At 38.3% G+C, this 20742-nt stretch overlaps 1 pseudogene across 1 annotated transcript; it reads right to left on the bottom strand.

The window, feature by feature from the left end:
• Window positions 1-2247: 2247 nt before the first annotated feature.
• On the bottom strand, window positions 2248-18904 carry LOC145992800 (glucose dehydrogenase [FAD, quinone] pseudogene; annotated as a pseudogene). Its single transcript, XR_014442216.1, has 2 exons — window positions 18796-18904; window positions 2248-4288 (listed from the first exon to the last, which is right to left on the bottom strand). The product of XR_014442216.1 is annotated as a glucose dehydrogenase [FAD, quinone] pseudogene (transcript).
• Between the last annotated feature and the right edge of the window lie 1838 nt (window positions 18905-20742).

The raw sequence follows: 20742 nt of genomic DNA, 5'->3' as shown, positions 1-20742 counted from the left end.
TCCGTCTAACGGAACAAAATATCTTATGGTTGGCACTAGTTGCATTGAGTTCAACAAGCTGTTTTTCTCGTTGCATGTTTTTGCATATTTACATTACAAAAACAGCATTTGTAATTGAGTAATAATAATAGATTAGCACTGCAGAATGAAAGAAAGGCCGACCTCCGTGGATAAGAGGTAAGCACAACGCACTACAACGGTTCCAGGTTCGGATCCTAGACATGGGTGTTCTTTGTGAGTGTCTCTTCTTCATCAGTTATCATAAATAACAAAAATCAATTCAAATCAAATACTAGAAAAACTAGAAAGCATCTGAGCTCCTCATTGTTGAAAACCTCAGGTCCAGCAAACAAATTGAACTGGCTAGTAATTGTGTTAAAATGTTGACTACAAAAGGTACAACTTTTATGGAATCAAGATCCCTGTGCTTTAGGAGTGTGCACCCAGCTGTCGCCTCTATAGTACAATTTTAAGTCAGTAAATTTTCACTAATGTGACGTGCAGTTTAAATCCTTTGACGAACAAGAGTCGTTGCATCACATCACATTGGCACTGAGATGCTCGGTGAACTGGCTCGCTGTTTTGCTGAATGTCCTTGCAAGTTCATGTTAATATTGTTGCGTATTAAGTACAAAAGTGTTGTTGAACTGTGATTTAGCTTACCTTTTAACTCAAAACCTGGCGTCAAAGTCGCTTTCTGAATTCGTTTCCACAGATGAAAAACAACCCTCCATAGTACATCAGGTGTATTACAAAGAATTCTTTTAAAATTGAAATTGTAAATACGTAAAGTAAGAAAATCGCTTTTGTTTCTTAGTAAAACTACATCATGTTTGTTTTCCTTTTTTTATTCCACTTTACGCACAGTAGACTTAAAAACGTATTTCCGGGAATAAATGTTCCGGTACTCTTCAAGTAGTTTTGTTATTCTGTTCCTCATAAGAACTACTCAAAATATTGTGATATCTTTACAAATGACCGTGCATCCATGTAGTTACAAACACACACATACATTTCTTTCGTTTATTAGTCATATTCTCACCCACAAAAAGGTTTCGGTGTGGCATATCGTTGCGTACCCCCAACCCTCCCAAAAAAATCACGTAATATGTGTGTATTTTTCTTTATTTCACACTCACTATGTTGTAAAACTTTTCAATACGAACTCAGCACGCACTAACTAGACAGAGGTAGCACGCGATACAACCCTTGGCATGTAGGGTATCAGCTACGGAGAATGTATGATTATATGCGTAAATAAACCGTAATACTATTCAGTAGTTCTTATGATTAACATTGCATCAATATCGATTATGGATCCATAGCAAATTAATTTGGAAATAATAATTGAACGGACAAAAAGACACTGAATGTAATTAGCAAGAACAGATTTATACTTACTAAAAGTGTTAGAAATGGAAATACATGTTTAGTTATGTTAATAAAAATATGGAATTATATGTGAAAAATGGCAATGTTCATTTATAGCGGATCACCTAGCTAAATAAAATGCATTAGGCTTACATGAAATTAATTGTAATGCAAGATTCAAACACAAAAAAATTGATTTATTGTTTGGTACTAAAACAATGGATTACCCAAACTTCTGTTAGGTGCTGAACCGTGAATATCCTCCTGGTGTCCCTAAAGAGAGATTTTTATTGACTAGAACTTCGTTCAATATTACATGAAGTAATGGCAATATATTTGAAATGATCAATGGATTTCACTGCGTATGCTTGAGATTGCATTCTTTATTGTTGACAAAAATGCTATAATAACAGATGCGATTTCTAGATTTAAAATAAATGGTATTTATCACAAGAAGCGAAATTGTAGTAATCGCATGAATATGGAACAACATACGTCTGAAAATGTTTGAAAGTATGGAATTTATATGTATAACTAAAATATGTAAAATATATGCCAAAAGCTAATAGTACTCGTATATGTGGAAAATGTGGAAAATAAAATGAGCATTTTTCCAGCTTACATTCCACGATTCGTAAAGATGATACAAAATAACATTGATTTTACCATGATATGAATCAATCAATTTTTAATTTTGAACCTAACAGCTTTTAAGCCGTTTTTTGTCCATGAGTTATTTCCTTAACATCATATGAAGAGGTGTGTTTACATATAAATCTGTTCCCTAGTAACAAGTAATTGAAATATATATATAGTCAGACACATACAATAGCAACAACACTGAATATAACAACAACATCAATTAAAGAATTGTCAGATATTTAACTTGTTTATTTTACTAATACGAGATGTATAACATTTTGAATAAGAACAGATAGAGTGTATAAAGCGGTTAGAAAACAAGATGCATGACTATTGTAGAAATGGGTTTTGAAGAAAGTATTAGTATGATTGTTACCTTCTACGCTTTCCCCCATGCTTTCATAATAAGGTCCGCTCCTTTCTCTCCAATCATGTAGCTGGGAGTTGTCAGGTGGGCGCTTGGAAGGGTGGGTATAATGGAGGCATCGATAACACGAAGTCCTTCAACCCCGTACACCTTGAGTTCTGGATTTACAACCGCATCTAAATCATAATAGGGGCCCATTTTACACGTACCGCATTGGTGATGAAGTGGGAACGAAAAATGTCTGATGGAACACTTCCAGTAATCGTCCGAGCCAAACTCTAAATCTTCACATCCAGGCACCGGTGTTCGATAAAGAGTAGAGCCCAGCTTTTGCAAGGCCTCGGTTTCACTTAAGGCAATGATCTTCTTTATTCCCTCAACCATTATTTCAAGATCGCGATGTACCTCGAAGTAATTATGATACATGAGCGGTGCATCAAAGGGATTTTTGCTGCGGAGCTTAATGTAACCTTTACTTTGAGGCCTCATCGTCAGTGGTAGAGCGCACCACGTGTCTTTGTTCAAAGTTGGCCTCAAGAAGGCGTTGTAAACTTCATCCCGCATGCCCACTCCTAGCTTTACACTTGGAAACAATTTCTCCGAACTTATACAAGCAGTTCCTAGAAGTATCTCTACGTCAGGACGGTCACTACTTGGATCTGCATACTTGGTGTGTTCCCAGCCTAACGCCTCAACACCTCCTGGAATGGTAAGAGGTCCGACATGGTCGTTATAGTAGTCAAGGAAAACTTTTAGATTGAGCAAACGCGAATCCTTGAGAGATATAGTATCGTTGACAAAAAACGCTGTCGAGACTGAGGCAACATGATCCTGAAGATTCTGTCCAACCTTTAGGTTTTCTAGAACAGGAATCCCTAACTCTTCTAGATGTTCCCGTGGACCTATTCCCGACAGCATCAAGATCTGTGGGGAGTTTATGGCTCCAGCTGACAGAATGACCTCCCTTCTAGCTCTCACAGTTTGAATTCTCCCGTTCCTAAAATACTCCACTCCGTATGCTCTTCTGGACTCGGGGTCGATGAGGACTTTGGTAACGTGTGCTCGTTTTGCAAGATGGAAGTTCGGTCTGTTCCGTATAGGCCTGAGGTAAGCCTTTGCCGCACTCACTCTGCTTCCCTTCCTTGTGGTTGCTTGGGTGTATGAGTATCTTGTGTGTGTTGCTCCGTTGTAGTCACCCACCTCAAAACCTCTCTCCTTAGCTGCTTCGAGGAACGCTTCTCTGATTGGCGTATGGCCGGCAACTTTCTCTATAGTAAGGTACCCGCCTGTAGAATGATAGCTAGAGTTCATAAGTTCTGGGATGGTCATGTCTTCCATCTTACGAAAATAAGGCAGGAGATCTTCAAATCCCCACCCTGTGTTTCCCATAGCTTCCCAGTCGTTGTAATCATGCCTTTGACCGCGGGTGTTGATCATGTAATTAAGAACACTAGATCCCCCTACAACTTTCCCACGAGGCCATGAACAGCGTTTCTCTATCATCCCAAGACATGCAGAATCGGATGGCTCGGTTTTGTATCCCCAGTTGTAATCAGTGAGTTGCGCGTAGCTGGTGAACAAAGGGATGTCCGTTAAAGGGGACTCTTCTCTCCCTGCTTCCAGAAGAAGGACTTTCCACCCTGGGACCTCCGTGAGCCTGTTGGTGACTGCAGATCCCCCTGGACCAGCTCCCACGACGATGAAGTCGTACTCGTCAAGGATGTTCTGGGCATCCCGAACTTTTGTTTCAGGATCTGTGATTCCTTTCCTATACACTTCTAGGATTCTCTCATACACTGGAAGATCCAATATTGAATAAACTTGTACGATGAGCAGAGGGAGAGGAAAGACATACTTAAACAACATGCTGGTCTTCTTTGTTGATTGGTTGGATAGGAGTCAAGTGACCTGAAAAAAGAACGTGAAAGCGTCAAGCTCAGTAGTACAGATTCCTAAACATCCAATGTAGTTTAATAATAAAATCTAAAGAAGAAAACGTTCCAATTTTTAAGTTAGAGCTGACGGTGAATCATGGTTTCATGTCTAAGCATTGTTTGTTTTATGGGTTTCACTTCGTTTCCCCCATTCAACTCAATGCGTTTGATTTGCCTGGAACTTGTCCCCGCTAATTTCAGGCGATGTGCAATGATCCTCGTTCCTCGCTGGGTGATTTCATCTCAAATCATACAGGTGCTGTCAACTCACCATCACGGATTTTGCTGAAAAGAAATCTATGTTAAAAGACCACATGACGCATGTCCAATAACAAAATATTTTTATTTTATGTTCATTTGTTACAGTGTTACAAGCTCACAAAGAAAGACACTATTTGATAAAAGAATTTACGTAAGGGAAATAATGCAATTTTCAAACCACTATAAATAAAAATAAATAAAAATTTAGAGACTTGAGGTTTCTTTTATTTGAGAGCTTGTTCAAAGCACTTACAAAACCTTACTAACGAATATATTTATGAAACCCTCTTTAACTCTAAAATGCAAAATCAAAATACTCAATTATTTTTTTTGAAAAAGTCAAGAACCACAGGACATGAGTTTTGCTGTGATAATATAATATGGGAACTGGACTAACTATTTGCAATGCCATTTCTGCTCTAACGTCTAACGTTATATAGAAAATTCTTTGTAAAAATTGAAACAATCCATTTTGACCTCTTTTCAGAAATCATTTTCTCAAAAACACCCATCTCAAAATTTCTGACAATTGTACCATATAGTCTTTGGTTACTGTACTTGCAGGAGGTGCAATCAGACCTTGCAATATTTTTGTGTGTAACCGGGCACAATTTTTTAAAAAATATCCTCCATGTTTCATAATTTTTTTTAAATTTTTACTGAACAGTGTTGCCAGTGTAATATATTTTACAGTAAAAATTATGGAACATAGAGGATATTTTTTTAAAAAAATTCTGCCCGGTTACACACAAAAATATTGCAAGGTATGATTGCACCTCCTGCAAGTATAGTAACCAAAGACTATATTCTACAATTTTCAGAAGTTTTGAACTGGGTGTTTTTGAGAAAATGATTTCTGAAAAAAGATCAAAATGGATTTTTTAAAATTTTTACAAATAATTTTCTACGTGCATAAGGTTAGACGTTAGAGCAGAAATGGCATTGCAATAAAATAGTTCAGTTCCCATATTATATTATCACAGCAAAACTCATGTCCTGTGGTTCACTTTTTCAAAAAAAATGTTGAACTTCGAAGAAAATCGAATTTGATTATTTTCATTTTACATTTTAGAGTTGAAGAGGGTTTCATTAATATATTCCTTGATAAGGTTCTGGAAGTGTTTCGAACAAGATTTCAAATAAAAGAAACCTCAAGTCTCTACCATTTTCTGTTTTTAATTTACAGTGGTTTGAAAATTATATTATTTCCCTTACGTATTTTTTTTATCAAATAGTGTCTTTCTTTGTGAGCTTGCAACACTGTAACAAATCAACAGAAAATGTATTTTTTTAACATGTATCATGTGGTCCTTTAACATATAATTTATTGAGCTGATTTTGAAATTCGAAGGTGACATATTTATTACTTACCTGTATGATTTGAGATGAAATGGCCCAGCTGTGTTTTTATCCTTTATATCTTCATCATATATTTTTAATACGTGTTCCAATATCTTTGAGGTTTCCCATTGAAAGAGTGACTCATCATGAATATTAAAGAGAGAAACATTGTTGCCTGTATACATGATCCGAATGTATACTTCCCTATAGACCGTGTTAAAAATGTAAACATAAACATTGGTGAAAGTCTTGGCCGGTCCCCCCGGAACTTCCGGTTTAGGCCAGTCCCCGTTGTTGCCAGTGCAGATTCACCGGCATACGAAGTAAGAAATGAGCGCTTGTTTTCATCTGTTGTGCTACGATAGTCAAGAAAGGTATTTGTTAAAGTTCTACTATGAAGGAGTGGACGTCTAGAATCCGTCTGATGATCAACTGCAGAGCAGATTATTAAAATATGACGTGTCTTTGTGGCCGCCAGTTGTATAGCACACTACGTACATACAAGTATCTCATGTACACGCACGACGAACGTTTAGGTATTCAATTATTTTGTAAATGGAAAAGCGAGGGAAAGATAATTCTATAATACTAGTGATATTATTATATTATAAAGTATGCTTAAGTGAATCTTTGCCAACAAATCTGCAGAAGTAATGACACATAACAAAGGCGCTTAACGTCGCCTTTCCGCCTGAGGGATTTAGGGAAAACCTACGCTATGGCATGCCACTTTCACTTGCACGAATTTACTTCCAGCAAACAAGGGAGTTTTCAGACTGAAGCGACAAGCGATATCGGGATTTCGCACAGAAGCATTCGATCTAAAGCAAACCATGTACCAGTCACGTTTGTGCAATTAACAGGCCTTCGCAACACAATGCACTGTATTGATAAAACGGCCCATTCCGAGCGACATGAAAGCGACAAGCGACACCTGCAATTTGTCGTGTCGCTTTAATTCGGAAGGTGTTTATTTTTGAATGTTGGTTTCCAAGAGACACGTATTGCCGCAGTCTGAAAGCTTCCTTCCAATTCGCCACGAGAAAATGAAAGGTGTCTCTTGGACTGGACTGTCTTCTCAGTACCATCATCGTGTCGCCTCGGTCTCTTGTACTCGTATGCGAGGTGAATTGTTTTTTTTAGAGTAAAGGGGCCGTTGCCATTGGCGTCCGGAAGGGGGGCCGTGCCCCCCTGGAAAATGAAAGTCAACCAAAAATTATGTATTTCACACAAATAATTTCATTTTAGCCACAATAATATGTGTTAATTATTGCATGAACATCATAAATTCAAAATTTAAGCAATGTTCTTTAGGGAACAATACTATTTTTGGAGAAAATGTGCCTTGTTTGCCCCCCTGGAAAAAATACCTTCCTTGCCCCTCCCTGGAAAAAATCCTGCGGACGCCCATGGCCGTTGCTTGTCGCTTCGGTGTGTAATCTCTGTGCCACTTAAAAGTGAATCATCAGTGATCAATGACATTTTTCGAACCGAAGCGACGTGTCGCTTAGATTCCCAATGTCGTGTATTGTTCCGCCTGAGACTTGATTTCCCATGAGCGATAAATGCTTATTTATAGACTAAATGGGCAATTATAACACCATTAAGCCTTGTTTCCATGATTATGAAAAACTAAATATGCTGACCAAGGCAGTAATTTATTTTATTAAAAACATAAACTAAACGTAACGTTTCAACCTTCTAGCAAGGTCTTCTTCAGACTCTGTATCAAGTACAAAAGACTTTTGTACTTGATACAGAGTCTGAAGAAGACCTTGCTAGAAGGTTGAAACGTTACGTTTAGTTTATGTTTTTAATAAAATAAATTACTGCCTTGGTCAGCATATTTAGTTTTTTTTACTAAATGGGCCTGTGTCGCTTGTCACTACGGTATGAACCACTGCTGTAGCGTGTCGCTTCGGTTTGAAACCTAAGATGCATGCTTCTCACCACAACACAATACGCAGATAAACGATCAACATGCTTGTAACAAAGTCGTGAAAATCCTTTCTTGTTGGGGCTCACCCATGGCGCAGTGGTAGCGTCATTGCCTTGTAATCAAGGGGTCCCGGGTTCGATACCCGGTGGAGGCACAAGTGGTTCGGATCCCACTTTAAACTGTAGGTCCAGTCCCGCTTAGCTTTACTGTGCATAAAGTGGACTTAAAACAGCAACTCAAACTCCTTTCTTGTTCTGCTTGTATCAACAGCTTTCATCTCTCTACGTCCTTCGGAAACCTACGAAGTGATACTTGACTCAATAAATTTGTTCCCGATCGAACTGTGCAACTAGCTGACACCCTACTTCCTTGTAAAAGAATCTCCACTTTGCCCTTTCATATTAACGTCCATAGCATCGTAAGCGTAACCGGATGTTCGAGGGGGACCAGACGAGTGCGCATGCTCCGCAATAGCTCCGCCTTTAACACCGTCTATACACGAGTATCAGGACTGTATATTTTCCCCAACAGCAATACTGACTAGGGCCCCCTTCAACTAGAAAGGTCTGATTGAACAACAGGCTCTGTCGTCACACAGATATTCGCTGGATTCCTTCGTCTGGCAATGAGGATCATTCAGCCTGCCAACTCTAGCATAACTCTACTAAATCTAACACAATTTGAGCTTCGTTTACGTATAGTACACTGTGTTGTACCTACATATTGTTGATTTGTAGTACCTAAACTCACGGCACTGAAATTAGGCGGGTGGCAGAAGTTCGCGCTGTTGCCACGTCGGAGCGCAACCCCGTGTATTCGGAGGTTTATGAGCAGCCGGACGTGTAGATATGGGAACCCATTTCTGCGGCCTGTAGTAGCGAACTTTCAGTTCAAAAGATCAGCAGCTCTGTATCGAATGGGGCTCGAAAGTGCCCCGGAGAGAGGTCGGTCTGACGCTCGAACTAGGCAACGCAGCCCGGTTGACGTTGCCACACAGTGCACGGGAACCAGCGACTTTTCTCCCGCTCTTGCTTTGCTTCCCCCACATGTGGCACCGCCCAGACGCCTATTTTCATGGCCGTGAGTTTAGTGTTCAAGACTCTTGAGCACATTCGAGATTTTGGTATGGTGTTTGAAAAATGTATCTAAAATCAAATTTGCATAGCAAGCGGATGTGTACTACCTGATGTTTTTACAGACACGTCATGTATTTTCTTTGTAGTAATTCAGTGTCAATCAGTTAAAGGAAACTGTGAAGCAGTGCTGTATTGTTGCATAAATATATTTAGATGTTTCATAGCGTCGAAATGAGGTGTCACGCAGTGACTTTAAGAAATGGCGAATAGAAGAGAGAATAGAATAGAATGGTCTTTATTTAAGCAGGCGTCTTTCGGCCTCGTGGGCCGTTCTTACAACCAACCCTTGGCAAAGATACAATAAATGATTAAAAACAAAAATAAAAAACACATAATGATCATGATAATACAATAAAGATAATATAAAGATTATACAATGATAAAATAATACATTGAATAGATTAGTATATATACTGTGCAGTAAATATAAGTAAAAAGTATTTAAGTCTTAATTATTAATTAATGAATGCCTTAATTATTTTTATACAGTATGAAAGTTCAAGGAGTGACGTGTTTTTTATGCTAAAAATTACGAAGCGAGACCGAGAAACGGCTAAGTCTCGTTCTGTCTCGATACCACCTCCTTTCTCGATTTTTGTTGTCGAATCAGTCGTCTGACTGCAATTCTAGAGGCTTGAGTTCGATTTATCGGATGGTTCGTTTCAGGCAAGATTTTTTCCTCCGTTCATGCTTCATGATTGAGGGTAGCTCTAACTGGGAAGAATATTCCTCAATAATAAGGTGACTACTATGAAATCAACCTGAGAAACGTTGTAAGGTGTTGCCATGGCCACATATGAGGGTAGGGTTTAACGGGTCCAAACCCCTCCCATGTATGTGTGTGTGTGGTGGGGGACATACTAAAAAAGTTATAGAGTCCATAACAATATCGTCCAGAACTATTTTGATAAATAACTTTTTCATTTGCAAAATCACAACGATTACTCGTTACGTTGCTCCTCAGGTTCCAAGAGATTAACAAAAGTACCATTAACTTATACATTTTCAAAAACCTGACAATTCTGGGGCCAATTGCTCTTAACTCTTGTAACGCCTATGTTCCCCCCCCCCCACAAGTCTCCAATGATTTCGCACTCTGCTAATAAGCATGGATTATTTTCTTTAAAATGTGAACTCGACAATAACACGAGAAGCGGGAACAAATAACGATTTTTGCGAAAGATAAACACAAAATATTTAGGTCCTTCGGCGTATTGTTCCGTCGTCGCCTTATAAGCAAGGGGTTCCAGGTTCGATACCCGGTCCAGGCACATTGCACAGTGATTCGCAGATGCCACTTTAAACTGAATGTCGAGTCCCGGTTAGTCTATCTCTGCATAAAGTGGACTTAAAACAATTCAATTCATAATTGTTTCACTCTCCCTCAAGAGAATGCCATCGTAGTCCGCACTTTTACAACAGATGGCTCTGGCAGCAGCCGCCCTGTAGCGTCATCTTACGCGATTTTTCGAAACTAGTTCCAGAGTGGGATACAGTGGCGATATATGCTTCCATTTAGCGGGAGGTCCTTACATGGTTACTATATTTTGAAAAGTGCAAAATAAGGAAGACCCTCGCATTTTACACTAACTTAACAGTTAATACATTGTATATTTTGTTTTGTTGTTTTTATTAATGCAATTTGTTACTTATACGTATATATACATTATGCTTATTTGTCGAAAGCCAACCCCAAAATAATTTGTGACTGTCTTCTACACTAACAAATAGCAAATATCTGTTTTTTTTCCATTGTACAGTGGGATCCATGAGTATTACCATGCATCACCATGTTCGTGCACTTTATTTGACCCAATAACAGCTTCAAGAATTAAAAGAAAACTCAAAACAAGCTGTTGACAACTTCTGCACGAGCATACATAAAAATCCATCGCTTAAAAACACATAGGATGGAAGAGAAAACTTAATGAAATTAGTCATGGACAATTTGTACGGTAATACTCATGTATCCCACTGTACGTACATATGTTTATAAACTAATAGGGACATTCAGAGTTCAAGAACGCTGTAAAAATGTCAACGTTCTAACTAAGTTGATAATTTCGATTCGTTTTGTTTAGTAGTTGATTTAAAGGTATTGTCTTCAGTTTAAATGGAAACAGAATATGTAACGCATTATTTCAAGTGATATAATATTCTAAGAAGTATAAACTATGATCACTTTACCCCTCCTTTCCTGAAAAATCGGTTAGGCCTAATCATAACATTATTGTTATTATTAATGTAGTTATTATTTATTAAAGTATAGATCACGTAAATGAGACATTATAAACAATAAATGAAATAAGGTTTCCCACTTTCAAAAGGTTTGATCTCGGTATGACTTGCATAGCTAGCGTTTCTCGTCTTTTCTGATCAACCTTTATGCTGAAGTTGAGTAATGACAGAAGTGTTTATCAGAAGAGCCAATCTTCTTGAGAGAAGCTCTATTCTTCATCAATCTCCCAGAAAACCTTACCCCACATTATCAGATCCACAACTCTAGATTTTTTCTTTGAGTTTCTTGAAGACGCAAGAAATTTGAATTCTTGTTAAAATTACGTAGTAAAGAAACTTCATGCTTATTCACTGCTCTACAAATAACGTACAAAACATCTTTGTCAAACATACAAATGTCTCTCAAATTTAGACTTGAAGATAACTCCTAGACTTACATAAAACGGGACAAATAGTGGCTTTTTAATAGTGTGGACGGGACGACCGGGACACGCCCCTGAAACGGGACTGTCCCAGTCAAAATGGGACGGTAATGTGCAGTTATAAAGCAGAAATATCAGTATAAGCGCACCTATAAATTCCCTGGAGGTACGAGCCGGGGGCAATTGTTAAAACCATCGTGAAGGCCACCGTAAATATGTAGGTTATTTAATTTATGTTTCTCAGCCAAAAGAAGATTCTGAACCTCATATCACTCCGGTGCACACTTATATATCGGGAAAATTGAGCTCCAACCACAAAACCTTCATTTACAACAATCATTCATTGTTCCAACAATAACTGAATAAAACACACCGCTTCCCCCGTCCTCAGACATTGCTATTCCATCCGCTTTTAGAAAAATATAAATAACTTGTTACCATACCAACAATCTTAATTATTAATGTGAATTACTCTGTTAGTTTTTCTGATGCTATAAACAGGGACGGCGACAGGGGTGGGCACGGGTGGGCAAACGCCCACCCAAAAATTCCTGTGCCCACCCGATTGCCCACCCAATCAAATTCAATAAGTACATATACTCGGGGATATATGAATGATTAAATATTCAAGTGTAACCTGGTGTTCATAACATGTACATTTTACTTGTAAATATTATCTACGCTGGAAATGTTCACATATTATCAACCCATAAAAAGCCACTTTTGTCATTGTTGAAACAAAAACTGTGATCAAATTAATACTTCCATGTTTAAAAGCAGCTAGTAGGCTTAGGAGGCTCAAAATTATGCAGGGTATGATCAAGATTAAATCAGAATTGAGGGTGAACTTGAGGGCTGCAGCTCCGGGCCTCCACTACGTATATATATTCCGGCCTGGCTATGGTTAAAATAATCTCCAAATAAACAAATCTAAACATCATCTTAGCGTTACTTCCACCTGCAACACAATAAATTATTTCGACTTTTTAATTAATATTAGAATAATTTAATCAAGAAGACTTAGTTAGATGGGCAGGCCATGTGACACGAATGGCAGAGGAAAGAATAGTTTACAGGATTCTTGTTGGGAAACCTGATGGTTAGGGAACAGTAGGAAGGCTAAGACGAGGATGGAGGGATAACGTTGAGATGGACCTAAAATAAATCGGTAGGGATGGGAAAGATTGGATTGATCTTGCCCAGGATAGGGACAGATGGAAGGCTTGTGTTGCTCCAGCCATAAACCTTCGGGTTCAAGTATGCTATAGAGCAGGCATGTCCAACGCGACCGGTCGATCGCGGGGCGTTTGTTGGTCGATCGCAGTTATCTATTGTGATTATACGAATATACGTTATTTGAAATCAACTTCTATAATGTATAATGGTTGAATAGGTACAAATTTTTGCAAAGATTAACGACTAATAGTAGCTCACTGCCTGTTGTGACAATAAAAAGTAGATAACTGCTTGATTGAAGTTGGATATGCCTGCTATAGAGTATAATATAATTTTAATTAGCTCTGCATTGAAATTCCAGAAGTGTCCCTTTTTTTTATTACAATTTTTATATACCTGTCATCTTCAAATATCAATATAATATACGAAATATCAACTTTATATTCGTTCTACTAATAAGAAGGAATCACAACAATCACTACAATACCGAAGTGAATAAATTTTAATAAATCAGTTATATATGGAAAAAGCTACAGAATTATTCAATTGCTAATGAGTGGCTTATCCTATTTAGAAATCCTCGTTCCACACATAAATGTTGTCACATGAATCAGCCGAAAATGTAAACAGAATCTTTAGATGCAGCTGAAGTAAAGAAAACAAAGTTATGTCACGAAGTATATAGAAGACGATTTTGTTAGTTTGTTTCTAAGCCCACTTTTATGCTCAGATAGGCTAATCGGGACTGAACCTACAGTTTAACGTGTAGTCCGAACCCGTGTGCATTGTGCTTCCACCAGAGAAAGGGGGAGTCGAAACAAGACCTCTTCATTATAATGCGACAGCGTTATGCCATTGGGGAAAAAATATACAGAAAGAACTCGCAGCAAACGTGGCATTTTATCACCACAGAAGATGCGTCTATTTTAAGAGAGTGATTGCCTGAGACAATTATTTGAGACTTTCGGAAAACAACGTCATTGTTCACGGAATTAGCTGCCTTGATCCACTAATGAAACGCCGTGCGATTGAAATTACCACCTCAACTTTCAAAGAGGTATAAACTAATGATGAAACTTCAATTTTGGAAGAGTAAGTTCTGGTTGATTTGTTTTATTTTAAGTCATTTTTCTGCTAATTTTGATAATGACGACGACAAGGTTCAATGGTGATTAGATGAAAGTAACGAAGTGGTGAAAACAAACACGCTGACACTCAAAATACAAACCCTCATAAATTATTACTTTGACAGTGGTTCCAGGCGCCAGGGACTCGTTGCCCTGAAAGAATAAGGTTTCCAGGGTATGCTGCACAGGATAGAGGTTGACATTCTAGTGTGTTCGAAATGGTCACGCCATACAACCCAATGAAAAATAGATGAAGTATTACTGGTACGATGATCAACTTCGATGAATTTCTTGTGTCCTAAATCATTTTGTTACCTCAAAAAATATGTTCATGTAACCATACGTGTATTGCTTCTCCCGCATTAGTAATATGACAGTTCTTCAGAAAACGAAGAGCAACTTAGCTAATAATCTCTTAAATTCTGAACAGATTTCTCAATCTTATTTGTTTATTACTTATGACGAGTGATATTTTGTCAAAATAGCCTTTCATTAGCCTAGAGATACTTAATGGACAATGAACGAATAATTGGTTTTCCGTGTGTGTTTTAAATCATTCCTAATAACGTTAAGACGTTCATTTTAATCCAAACATTCAGTGGCGGCGATTAGGAGGAGCGGGAAGTGGGGGATGCAGTTCCCCAGCCACATTTTGCCACTTTTTGCCCCCGCACTATGGCCTCTTTATACTAAGCCTTTTATACCAAGAAAACGTATATTCATGGGGTGCCCACGGGGGGGATTATCGCGCAGGCTGCGCGATCGAGATTCTTTGGGGGATTTTTTCCCTTCAAATAACGTAAAATTGAACATTTATATATTTTTCCAAAATACAGGTAAAAATTTTACACCTTAAATTCACCATATTTAATCCATTAGATGAAGAAAAGAAAGCGTTTAAGGTCATTATTGAAGGTGCGAAGGGGGGGGGGGGATAAATATCCAACTCTTATATGTTAGGCCTTAATTGACACGTGGGTTCTGGGGGCAATTCTGAATTATACGTTGGCGGGGACAGTATTCAACTCTAAGTCTTAGATTATGGCGGGTATTTTAGTTAGAGGGGCATTGAGCATTAAGGTATCCAATTCTTGTGTATTACTATTGTCTTAGAATGTTGCAGAAATTCTGGTGTGGAGACAGAGAATTAATTTTTTGGAGGAGGCAATATCCAGTCTTCAATATCAACAGTCGGGCATCCCTGATGGCGCAGTGGTAGCGTCGTCGCCTTGTAATCAAGGGGTCCCGAGTTCAATACCCGGTGGAGGCACATAGTGGTTCGGATCCCACTTTAAACTGTAGGTCCAGTCCCGATTAACCTTACTGTGCATAAAGTGGACTTAAAACAACAAATCAATCAATCAATCAATATCAACAGTAAGTCTAAAATTGGCATGGACATTTTTGTGGTAGGATTGAGTAAGAAATTTAAAGGGGGAGATAGGAAGCTCTTGATAAAGTGTTAAATCTTAGATTGTCAAGGGATTTCTGTAGTGAAGAGAGAGTTTGAACATTAAATTTTGGAGACTGTATTTAGCGATATGGTATCCACACGTTTTCGACCACGAACGTGCCAAAACAGAAGTTGGAAAAGACTAAATATCCCGGGATCCTAAGATCCCCGTTAAATTAATATTCTTGAAAGCCTGCAAAGACATGGATGTAAAAATGTTCTTGCTTGCTTCGCTCGCAATAATGTGTTTGTTACAACAATATGTGTTTGGCGCTTTACTGAGGTGGATGTGAATTTTTATGCTATAGCTGCATTACAAGACAAGAGCGATATTCTCCATATTCATGAGTAACATCACTTCTTAAAATATAGTGCATAGTGTTGGTATACTGCTTAGGGATTACGATATAGTTTCAGGGCGCAAATGATATGATTTGGGAGGGGGACATGATTTTTGTGGGGATGCGCCATTGGCCTTGGGGGGGATGGGCACCCCTGCGTATATTGTCCTTGCCCCTCAAATGTTGGCACCCAATCGCTGCTACTACAAACATTCAGATAGATTTGTCAGTTGTACATACAAACCTTGTAAGCTAAGAGAAGTAACCCCCAAGGAGTAAGAAAACTCTTTCAGTCAAAAACTTATACGATGAAAATACTATGCTCAGGAACATGCATTTAAATTACGAGAAACTTCACGATTGTCTACCATCGCACTTTCTATCATTGTCGCCGAATACATAAAATCAAGTATGTGCCTTGTATTTGCAACACAAGCTTAAACCTAATTCACATTTATTTCACTGTATTAACATGCATGAAAGAATGTGATTAGAATGTATGGCTGGTGTATGGCTGCGCATGTGTAAACACTTCCTTGAAATAATTGTGTCCATCAGAGACAAAACGAAAGGAAATGGAACAATATGCGAGAATAGATTAGAAAAGAAAAAAAGGAAAACAAGGAAAGGGAAAAGAAGTAAGAGGAAAATCGGGAGTGTAAGAGAGAGGGGGTACATACGTCTTACGTACACATACATGGTCTTACATTTATACTGCCCACCCTAATCTATGACTTTGGAGCTTCTGCCCACCCGGTCAAAAATTTCTGGCGCCGCCCCTGGCTATAAATAAGAGTAAGGGTAATTTCTGTATTGATGTATATTTTTATGAAACATAAATTTTCTCGGCCTATTGCTCTTCATATTTTATGCGTTGTATTAGTATTGTTGTATTGGTAATGTGATGTGGTTGTTCAGCCGGCAGCGAAGTGAGTAACGAACTAAAGAAATCCCCGGTTTGAATCCTGGATAAGAGAAGGATATGTATTTTTGTGTCCTGATAAAAGTGAAGGTCCCGCAATTAGTGTCAATTAAAGCATTAAAAGTGCATCAGTGATAGTAAAATTCATTGATGTATTTCGAGTTCTGTGTGTATCTATTTATGGATTTGGTTTATTTTACTTCGCATTTCTGCCACATTTGGCTAATCGCGAAGATGAGGATGATGGACGATATGATGAAATTGATGGAGGGACACTTACAAATAACATACATGACAAGGCCAGGATTCGAACCCGGGACCATTGGCGTCGTAGCGTGATATACTAACCACTCCGCCACGGAAGCCAGCTTTAGTTCTTTCTATCCGTTTTTAAATATCTCAGATGAGAGTAAATATTGGACGGGGGAGGAACAGCACTGCCACGCTTGGTGTACTATTGGGGGGACAGAAGTTCCCTGCCCGCATAAATTTGACTCCTGTTGTCTATTACTAGTATTGTTTAACAATTTTATATCAATTTCCCCACCAGCCTCACTAAACTTCCTGGTGACGCCCATGCACCAAAACGCAGACATTTCTTGTGTCTTGCTATGCTTCGTGCACTCAAGGTTTTCAAGTAACAAGATACATACATCCATTAAATGCAAGGGCTGAAGGACACCTTTCACACATATTGGAATTTCAGGAAGGAATATTTTATTAAATAATGTGCTTCTGTGCTTTTCTATGTTCTTGTCCAAATTAAGGCCACGTTTGAGTCCTGGTATGGGTGTGGATGCTGTTTGTAAGTGTCCCCCCCAATCATCACTCATCCTCGCCAGTGATCTTTCCCCCTTACCCAATTTCCTCAGCACGTGCCGAACTCCGTGGTGGAGTGGTTAGCAATACGCGCCACGACGCCACTGATCCCGGGTTTTTCAGTGTCCCTTCGTCAATTTCACCTTTCATCACTCATCTTCATCGGTCGCAATTAGCCAAAAAGCGGGAGAAAAAGCTGCGCTAAATAAGAAAAGTCAAACACGCCCATAAAATTTTTGACAAAAGGCCCAATTTATGATCATTTTGGCCCTATACGTGCATCGCAGTGCTTTCTGCACATCCAGAGGATGTATATGTTAGTGGAGTAAGAGACAGGAGAGAGAGAAGGTGGATAATAGGAAAAGAAGAGAGTGAGGAAGAAATGGAAATTAGAAAAAATGTATTTTTGTTACACTTGTTATCATTTCACTTTTGGCCAACCGCGACAATAAGCATGAGTGAAGATATTAAATTTACGAAGGGACACCCACAAAGAACACGCTTTCCCGGCTGCGAGATCAAAAGTAGAACACTTAACGAGGAATGAGGAGAATGAGAGTGAAAGAAAGTGAAGGTAGAGAAATACATAGCGTAATAGAGAAAAGAGGAAGTGAAGAAAAAAGGAAATAAACATAGAAAGATAAGGAGAAATGGCGAGTGTAAAAATACGGTAATAAATATATATATATATATATATATATATATATATATATATAATAGAAAGGGGAGAAGAAATGAAGAAAATTAGAAAATAGAGAAATAAAGAGAGAAAAGGACAGAAACTGGGGAAAAGAAGAAGCAGTTCAGAAAATAAAGAAACATAGAGAGAGGGAAGAGAGTTAAACAGTGGAGAGAAGAGAAGATGGAGAAAAAGAATTGGAGGAGATGAAGCAAAGACAGTAAGAATAGAAACAGAAAAAGAGAGAGGGAGAAGAGAATGTGAGTGGTAGAAAAGAGAAGTGAACAAAAGATTGAACAAAAATAAACAGAGAGGGAGAGATGGAAGAAGGTATGAAAATGATAGATAGCGAAGAAGCTAAGAAAGAAAGAAAAATAAATGAAAAGACACAGTGAAAGAAAATGTGGAAGAGAAAAGATGAGAATTCAAGAACTACCGAAACGCAGCCCAGCTGAATGCTTTGTCCACCCAAGGACCGATGCCGAAAAAAACAAAATGCTGTAATAAGTACCACATGGTAACTTTTAAACCACACACAATAAACACCCAGACAATATTTATTTCTCGAAACTATCGTTGCAAGCATCGAACGGTGACTGATCTATCAAACAAAAGATTAATGCTCACCTGATCCAAGCTAGAGACAGAATTAGCGCGTCTTTTCAACTCAGCGCATGGAGGAGAGTCTGCGATACCTTGAGACAGCTGAAGGTCGAACAACCTAAGTGATGGGTTATCTTGTTCCGTGGCAAGTTGAAGAACCTGCTTGGAGCATTAACCGCCAAAAATGGAAGAAGAAAAAAAAAGCATTGTAGTTTTATTTTATTCACAACCATTCTTCCACTCGTCTTATTTCTTTGTGCAAATTAGTCAAAAACAAAAGTAAGAACATGCACTATACAACTGCTGATAAATAGTACAAAAGGGATTTCCAATTGTTTAAATTACATGCTAGGAACCAGTTTGCATAAACGTTAACAGGGCTAACAAACTTACCAAGATCATAAAATGCCATCGGCTGACTTAGATCTACAGGTAGAATGGTTTTTGTTTCCAGCGTCTTCTTGTCTCTGTCATGCTCATGGAGGTGCATGGCATGGACTGCAAAAGCAGAGGTAAAAGGAGGGGGGCACTTGCCCCATGACCCGTGTTTCATGGGATTCAGACCAGACCAGACACTTATTGAGGAATTAGTTTGGGTTTCAAGTCCACTTTATGCACAGACAGGCTAATCGGGACTGGACCTACAGTTGAAAGTGGGATCCGAGCCTCTACCGGGTATCGAACCGGAGACCCTTTGATCACAAGGCAAGGACGTTGCCACAACGCCATCGCAGAGGCTAATGGAAGAAATAGAGAAAATGTTGTTAGTGGAAATTAGCATTTGGGCTCGTAATGTGAGTTATGCCAAAATAAAAAAAGACTGGATTAAATAACCGAGATTACTGATATGCTCTATTTGGTAAAGTATCTACTATATTAAGAAGGATTCCAGATACTACGAAATCGATCAGAAATATTTACTATTCATTCAACTGTAAGACTGGTGTGAAGATGGGAAAATGTAAATTTCACATGAAAATAGAACTGAACATAAACTATGAAAATTTCTACCACCACCGAGATGTATAAATATAGAAATAATGACGAAATATTATTTGAATCTTTACTCTTTTACTCTAGTAGTTAAAATAATCAAGTCTGATATTAAAATCACATTTTTATTTAAATATAAACATCATTGACACTGCGAAAAACTAAAATATACAATATAATTTAAAATTTCCAGAAAGTTTCGTTCACTCATAGTCAGGGACGGCGACAGGGGTGGGCACAGGTGGGCAAGCGCCCACCCAAAAATTCCTGTGCCCACCCGATTGCCCACCCAATCAATTTCACTAAGTACACATACTTAGAGATATGTGAATGTTGCAATAAATAAGTGTATTCTGATGTTCATTACATGTATATTTTTACTAACGAATATTATCTATACTAGAAATGTTCACATATCATCATCCCATAAAAAAGCTGATTTAACTTTGTCATTAGAAAGCAATAAGGAATTACTAGGGATCTTGAAACAAGAAAACTGTGACCAATTGAATACTTCTATGATTAGAAGCAGCTAGTGGGCTTAGGAGGCGCAAAATTATGCAGGGTATGGTCAAAATGAGATCAGGATTTAGGGTGAGCTTGAGGGCTGCAGCTCCGGGACTTCACTGGGGTAAAACCGCTTTGAAAAGTACCACATATAGAAAAAATTAGGTACTTCGGATGTGATGAAAAAATGTAGAAATACGTATAACTAACCACTACCTGTAGCTTGGCGAAAAGATATAACTGAAACTGTGGAGGGGATTGGGGGTGCGGTCTTGGATTTGTAAGCTCCGGGGTCTTCACATATATAAAGCCTGCGTATGATTAAATTAATCTCTAAATAAACAAATAAAAACCTCAGCTTTGCTTCCTCCAGCAACGCAATAATTACTTCGACTTTTTAATTAGGTCTACATTGAAATTCATTCTACTAATAAGAAGCAATCACAATAACCGAGTTATATTAATTTTGAT

The sequence above is a fragment of the Lepisma saccharinum genome, chromosome 9 (genome assembly GCF_977018435.1).
Source record: "Lepisma saccharinum chromosome 9, izLepSacc3.1, whole genome shotgun sequence".
NCBI classification, from domain to species: Eukaryota; Metazoa; Arthropoda; class Insecta; order Zygentoma; family Lepismatidae; genus Lepisma; species Lepisma saccharinum.
Note: the sequence above shows the minus strand (reverse complement) of the source record. Positions and strands in the feature narration are given on the sequence as shown.